This window comes from Pseudorca crassidens, chromosome 1 (genome assembly GCF_039906515.1).
Source record: "Pseudorca crassidens isolate mPseCra1 chromosome 1, mPseCra1.hap1, whole genome shotgun sequence".
Taxonomy (NCBI): domain Eukaryota; kingdom Metazoa; phylum Chordata; class Mammalia; order Artiodactyla; family Delphinidae; genus Pseudorca; species Pseudorca crassidens.
Genome location: NC_090296.1, coordinates 196,642,102 through 196,649,509, shown reverse-complemented (window position 1 = coordinate 196,649,509; position 7,408 = coordinate 196,642,102). Strand labels below are relative to the sequence as shown.

General features: G+C 48.3%; 1 long non-coding RNA gene across 1 annotated transcript; it reads left to right on the top strand.

Moving 5' to 3' along the window:
* Positions 1-345: 345 nt before the first annotated feature.
* LOC137206811 (uncharacterized) lies at positions 346-7,408 on the top strand. Its single transcript, XR_010934838.1, has 4 exons — positions 346-553; positions 933-1,046; positions 1,512-1,674; positions 5,039-7,408. It is a non-coding gene; the product is annotated as an uncharacterized lncRNA (long non-coding RNA).

Here is a 7,408-nt window from a genome sequence, read left to right as displayed (position 1 = left end):
GCGCCACATGGCTGGCTCTGGATGAAGCCCACTCTAAAGAGATTTGGCAGGAAGGTGAGGTGTTCCCGTTTTCTTCATCGCGGGCTGCGAAGCACCCAGCTCAGGGCCTGGCACATACGCACTGGACGCAGGCTGTCCGGTTAATTAATCCTCGCCGCCTCTGACGCGAAGTCCTTGACCTCCAGCCTTCGCAATGCTGCCCCCTGCTGGCCAGTTGTAGGAAGAGCCCAGCCAGGTCTCGGAAGCCCTTGGGTGTGCGCGGTGCGCCGTGCGCCCGTGTGACGTGAGCGCGTTCCTCGGGCGCGCACTGCGTGTGCGTGTGTGGACGTGATGATGTGCGTGTGCGACACGTGTGACCGTTTAACGCTCCGCAGCTGACAGTGGTCCTCAGCGATCCTCTCCTCCCCATCCCCGGAGCAGCAGTTGCTGGGTCCAAACATCCTCAAGGGGTTGAGGAAAGAGTCCCCGTTTACAAATTGGGGACCCCCTGGTCTTTGCCCAGCACAGAATTATTCCCGAATAGCGGTCCTCTGCGGGGCCACCAGAATCTCAGGTAGGAAATTCTAGCTCAAGTCTGTCGTAGTTCAGGTGTTCCCGGCTCTGTGCTGAACCGCTTGCTTCCAGGCTGAGGGGCGCATTTGCGCGGGGAAGGTGGCAGCGACGGATTGAGAGGGGCTGGGGGAGGGCTGGGTTCTCCACGGCGGGGACAGACGAGAACAGAACGCGGCATGACGTCTGATGGCCGAGCTTCCCGGAGATCCCAAAACATGTGGTGCAGACGTTCATGTTGGAAACACCTGTAAACCGGTGACTGCGTGTCCTTACCCCACTGCAGGCGGGCTCCTCCGAGCATGGCAGGTGGAGAAAGCAGTAGGGCCCAGGCACTGGGAGGCCTAAAGTCCCTCCCTTCTGATTAAATCCCATTTTTTCAGGCCTCTGCTCTGTGCCAGGTGGCAGCCAACTGAACCGATAAGCTGGTGGATCAATGCTTTGTTCCTTTCTGTGTCCCAGCTCTGCAGTTCCACGTGGCCTTCTGGAGGTGCACGGTGAGTTACTGTTCATTCATTCAACAGCTACCTTCTGCCAAACACGCAGTTAGTCCCCAGGCCAGAGGTACTCAGAGTCTTCTGAGAAAGAGGCAGAGACGGAGAGAGGGGCAGAGAGAATTTCAGTGCAGTGAGCAGATTCTAAGCAGCAGAGTAGAGGTATCTATAAATAAATGGATGTGGAATCGGGGAGATAACACAATTCAATGCTTGGCGAGGCCCACGGAGACTTCCCAGAGGAGCAGAGAGCTTGGGATGCATTTTGAACAGTGAGCAAGTGATCTCTAGGGGGAGAAGTGAGGAAAGCTTTCTACAGGAAGGAACAGTGTACAGGAAAGCACAGAGCATGGGATGTCTTCACTCATAGCCAGGTGGGAATTTCAAGTCCCCCAAAGTGAAGCAGGACATTTGGCATTCTTCCACTATGGGCTTTTCTAAAGGAATTCTTCCAACCCTTGCTTCTAGGGACTAGGACACCGCATTGGTGATGTGTGCCATTCCCACTGCATTGCATCAGGATCTGCATGGCGTCAGTCTGTGAGGGGTGTAGGCTCCCATGAGTTTGTGCTTGAAACTGTCCCAGGTGGGGGATAACCCTGCATCGTTTCACCTGCTCAGCCCAGATGTGGTGAGTAAGACACCTGAAAGGTCTACATTGGTCCAGTTCTTTATTAATAAACATAGAGGCGCAAAGGAAAACGACAGGACCTGTTCTTTGGGGGATCCCATGAGGGGTGGAAAGGGATCCACCTCTCTTGGTTCCCTTAGGTTCCTGATTTGAGGTGAATAATATGTTAATCACCCTTTGCTGCCTCACTAGCTCGTATGAATGAAATATTCCCCCAGCACACAGCTCTTCCTACACAATTGCTGGCCGGGGTTTTCTCTCCCCCCTGGAGAGCCATTTGCTTCCTCGCACATGTGGAGTGAACTTTTCTTTTCCCCTTCCATTCTGCTGAGTAAGCAGACCCTGGATAACGACACCTGCATCCTATTCAGTCTGCAACGGGGGCCAACGGGGAGGGAAGCTGGTGTGTGAGGGACCAAGGGCGGCGAGGTCTGGGAGCAGCCTGTTTCTTATCAAAAGAGGCAATGGGGACGTTTCAGAGACAGGATCGCAGGCCGATAGACAGTGATGCTTCTTGTTTATTGATTGACACATTCAAGCCATTGCCCACTGAGGGTCAGCCTGTTGGTAGCCCCCGTTTCCTGACTTCCCTTTTAGTTGAACAGAAATTTAACTCTTACTAGGACCCTAATAAGGCAGACTTTGGAACAAAGGAGAAACCAAAACTGCACTGTTTCCTTCCCCAATGATTTAGCACTTTGAACATTTCCATCCTAAAAGCGTTGATACACCACTTAGAAAGACAGTAGCTCTTCTGAAATAAACACAGTACTAATTTGAAACTAGAATCATCAACCCCGACACTAAATATCACTGTCATCACTATTAGTGGACGCAGGCTCAGTGTATGCATGTAAACCTTTGTCAGATAAGTGCATACCACGGTGCCATTATTTCTGGTGTTTCGAGACGCTGTTGCTGGGAGCTTCTTGACAGAAAAGCTGACATCACCACTCACATTACCCTGATCATATCTGTTTTTCTACGAATGGACATTTAGGTCACATTCTTTCCATCGCTTCTCAAGCCAGCCGTGAGCAGTGACATCTGGGATGAGCTTGCCCACTGACTCACCGCCTGGGGTAATGACTCCCTTCCAGCTATGCAAAGTGCATTACAGACGCCTCATTTATTTTCCACCTTTCCACGTAGTTAGCATGTAGGAGACTGAAAGTCAAAGTACTGTCCGTCGGTAGATGCATGCATACCCAAAATGTGGTAGAGGCGTACAACAGAGTATTTCCCAGCCTGAAGAAGGAAGGAATTCCGACACACACTGCAACCTGGATGCACTTGAAGACATTATGCTAACTGAAATAAGTCAGTCACAAAGATAAATACTGTACGATTCCTCTCATATGAAGTACCTAGACTAGTCAAATTCTTGTCAAATTCATAGACACAAAGTAGAATGGTGGTTGCCAGGGGCTGGGGGAGAGTTCGTATTGAGTGGGTACAGATTGCAGTTGGAGAAGGTGAAGAAGTTCTGAAGACGGATGGTGGTGATATTTGCACAATAATGTGAATGTACTTAATGCCACAGAACTATACGCTTAGAATGGTTAAAATGGTGACATTTAGGGACTTCCCTGGTGGCACAGGGGTTAAGAATCCGCCTGCCAATGCAGGGGAGACGGGTTCGAGCCCTGGCCCGGGAAGATCGCACATGGCGCGGAGCAACTAAGCCCGTGCGCCACAACTACTGAGCCTGCGCTCTAGAGCCCGCAAGTCACAGCTACTGAGCCCATGTGCCACAACTACTGAAGCCCGCACGCCTAGAGCCCATGCTCCGCAACAAGAGAAGCCACCGCAATGAGAAGTCCACGCACCGTAATGAAGAGTAGCCCCTGCTCGCCGCAACTAGAGAGAGCCCGTGTGCAGCAATGAAGACCCAACGCAGCCAAAAAAAAAAAAAAAGTACTCAGACAAGTGTGTTTATGAAAAAAAGAGGCAAATTTTCTATATATTTTGCCACAATAAAAAAGTCAAAATACTGTCATGTGAGAAATTGATATTACAAACAGACTATTTGATCAGTTCGAGAATTTCTATCCTAAAATTCCTCTTTTTTCATACTCCACTGTGCCTGTAGATTTAACATTCTGGTTTTAATGGTGGGGTGTCTTCTGTGGCCCATCTGTGGAATCTTTTCCCCAGTGTCTCGTACAAAGCAAGCTCCTCTCTTCTATTCGCTATTGTACATGTAACTTGCCTCTAAGGTGACAGGGTAACTTTCCTAAGCCTTCCTGGATGTTTCTCTCCTGAGTTTATTACCAACCACAAGTGGCTGTAATGAACATGTGATGAACAGGTAATTTTCTAGATGAACAGACCAACCCCCACCGTCTACTGATTTCTAAGGTGCGCTTTTCCATCCCTGGGAAGGCAGACAAGCCGAGTCTTCCCTCCCGCCCCCTCACCTGCTGGACCATCTTTCATCACCATGGGGCTCCTCTTGGACGTGATGTATCGAACTTTCTCCCGCCTGCAACAAAGAAGGCCTCGCGCCTGGAAGCAAAATCTATAGCAAAGCGCTGGACACCTACCATCCCCTTCTGGTGAACTGGGTCCGCAGGCCGGGTTACTGAGAAGCCGGGCCACGCCCGGGCTGCTCCCAATGTCAGCATCCACGGGGGGCTGCTCGCTGTACCCCCGGCGTTGCGGCAGCCGCGAGGGGCTCGGCCCTGAACCCCACGTCTGCACCGCGATAGCCACTGGATGACGTCATCAGGGTCCTCGGTGCTCTTGGGAGGATTTGCTCTCTCTCACACACACACATGCACACACACATGCGCACACACACGCACACATGCACACACATGCACACATACACATGCACACACACACACATGCGCACACAATTTACTTTTTCAGTCTTCTGCATTAATACATATACTGATTGTGACACAAATCATTTCAACTTTTGCTGTTTTAACTCCCTAAAAGGGTGAGTTTCAATTTTCTGGCAAACACAAATAATTAGCCAACATGGATGTGTGTGTGTCTGTGTTTGTGTGTCTGTGTGTGAGTGTGTCTGTCTCTGTGTATATGTGTGTGTCTCTCTGTGTGAGAGAGTGTGTGTGAGTGTGTGGGAATGTGTGTGAGTGTCTATGTGTGTGTGTGAGTGTGTGTGTGCGTATCTGCGTGTGAGTGGGAGTGTGTGTGTGTTACAGATGAGGAAGACTCACAGGACGCCCGGGGACCTGAGAGGAGAAGGCTCTTCTGCTTCAGGTCTCAAGGCTGGGTTCTTTCCCACCCGACTGTGAGGTCTGCGCGTCCCCCCTGCCGGGCCCGTAGGTCTCTGAGGCTGCGTCTCTAGATTGATGGGATGCCATTTCAATTATTTATGTTTCTACTTTCCTAGGCCAAGCCAATAACGACGGGAAGTTCTCTGGTTTATGTTCTGGCAAATGTCGACAAAGCAAAACAAAAGACAGCAAAACTCCATTTCCGAGGCATCCAAAGAGGGGAAAGGGAAAGAGGTTTCAGAACACGGAACGCTCAGCCATCGGAGTTCCATCTAATGGTTATGCTTCACGAAGAAGTGAGGACACGTGCCTGCAGCCCAGAACAGGGTCGTGCGTGCCCAAGAGCAGAACAACGCACTCGGACTTGTGGCTGTGAGTCTGTGCAGCTGCGGCCAAGCCATCTTGGACCCTGAGGCAAAAGGAAAATTCAGCAAAGGTGATTCCATTTTTATTTAAAATTTCGATGGTTTGTTCGTCATGGATTCTTTTGCATTCATTATTTTTTAACATTTTTATTGGAGTATAATTGCTTTACAGTGTTGTGTTAGTTTCTGCTATATATCAAAGTGAATCAGCTATACGTATACATATATCCCCATATCCCCTCTCTCTTGCATCTCCCTCCCCCCATCCCTATCCCACCCCTCTAGGTGGTCACAGAGCACCGAGCTGATCTCCCTGTGCTACGCGGCTGCTTCCCACTAGCTATCTACCTTACATTTGGTAGTGTATATATGTCCATGCCTCTCTCTCACTTCGTCCCTGCTTACCCTTCCCCCTCCCCGTGTCCTCAAGTCCATTCTCTATGTCTGCGTCTTTATTGCTGTCCTGCCCCTAGGTTCATCAGAACCATTTTTATTTTAGATTCCGTATGAATGTGTTAGCATAGGGTATTTGTTTTTCTCTTTCTGACTTACTTCACTCTGTATGACAGACTCTAGGTCCATCCACCTCACTACAAATAACTCAATTTCGTTTCTTTTTATGGCTGAGTAATATTCCATTGTATATATGTGTCACATCTTCTTTATCCATTCATCTGTTGATGGACACTTAGGTTGCTTCCATGTCCTGGCTATTATAAACAGAGCTGCAATGAATATTGTGGTACACGACTTTTTGAATTATGGTTTTCTCAGGGTATATGCCCAGTAGTGGGATTGCTGGGTCGTAGGGTAGTTCTATTTTTATTTTTTTAAGGAACCTCCATACTGTTCTCCATAGTGGCTGTATCAATTTACATTTCCACCAACAGTGCAAGAGGGTTCCCTTTTCTCCACACTCTCTCTAGCATTTCTTGTTTGTAGACTTTTTCATGATGGCTATTCTGACCGGTGTGAGGTGATACCTCATTGTAGTTTTGATTTGCATTTCTCTAATGATTAGTGATATTGAGCATTCTTTCATGTGTTTGTTGGCAATCTGTATATCTTCTTTGAGAAAATGTCTATTTAGGTCTTCTGCCCATTTTTGGATTGGGTTGTGTTTTTTTTTTTTTTTTTTTTTGATATTGAGCTGCAGAGCTGCTTGTATATTTTGGAGATTAATCCTTTGTCAGTTGCTTTGTTTGTAAATTCCACGTCCTCCTAGTATGCCATCTTGACTCTGCCCCCTGCATTAATTTTTATTTTGATGATGTCTCATTAATTGGAGTTTTTTGGGGTCTCCTTAAAGTTTGCATCTGAGATGGTTGCCTCTCCCTCACCCTAGTCCGGCTTTGCGTTTGTGTATGATTCTCAGATGGCAACAAGCCTGGAAGCTTGGGTTACTACCAAGGTCCAGGTGGTGACGGGTAATGATGTGGTGGGATGGGTAATCCTTGTACCTGTACCAGCTTCATTTACCCAGCGCTTTGTCCCTGCTGGGCACTGCTGATGCCTCTTCTCGCCCTGGAAGCTCCAGGGGCAGGGACATTATCTGGTTTATTCACATTGTAGTCTCCAAAACAAGGACAGTCCCTAGAACCTTGTAGGTATCCAATGAATATTCGTTGAAACAACCCTATGAGGTTAGGGCTGTCATTATCCTTATTTTACAAGTGGGGAAACTAAGGTTTTGGAGGAATTCGCTAATGGCCCCAATTCATGCAGCCAGTGAGTGGTGAATCCTGCTCTGTCCCCTCTAAATCCTGTGCTGTCCCCAGGCCACCACTCTAATTCCTTCTATGGTCACATAAAGCTGGGGATTCTGCCCTTCGAAGTTTCCCACTGACCATAGTTGTTGATGGTCATTGCTTCTTGGAAAATCAAATAAAATACGTCTGTGATTGGATGCATTTGCGTATATGTTTGTCTGTTTAAGCCTCATGGAACATGGACATTTCAAACTCTCTGGTAGCTACCCATCCTCCCATTTTTTTTTTGAGAAATGTTTTCAAACCTGAGCTATTCAACCTGCCTGTTATTAGGGGCAAAATTGTTAAAAACACTTCGTGAGACACAGGTGTGCTACTGCTTCCCACCTGTTGGATAACCAGGAGCTTCTGA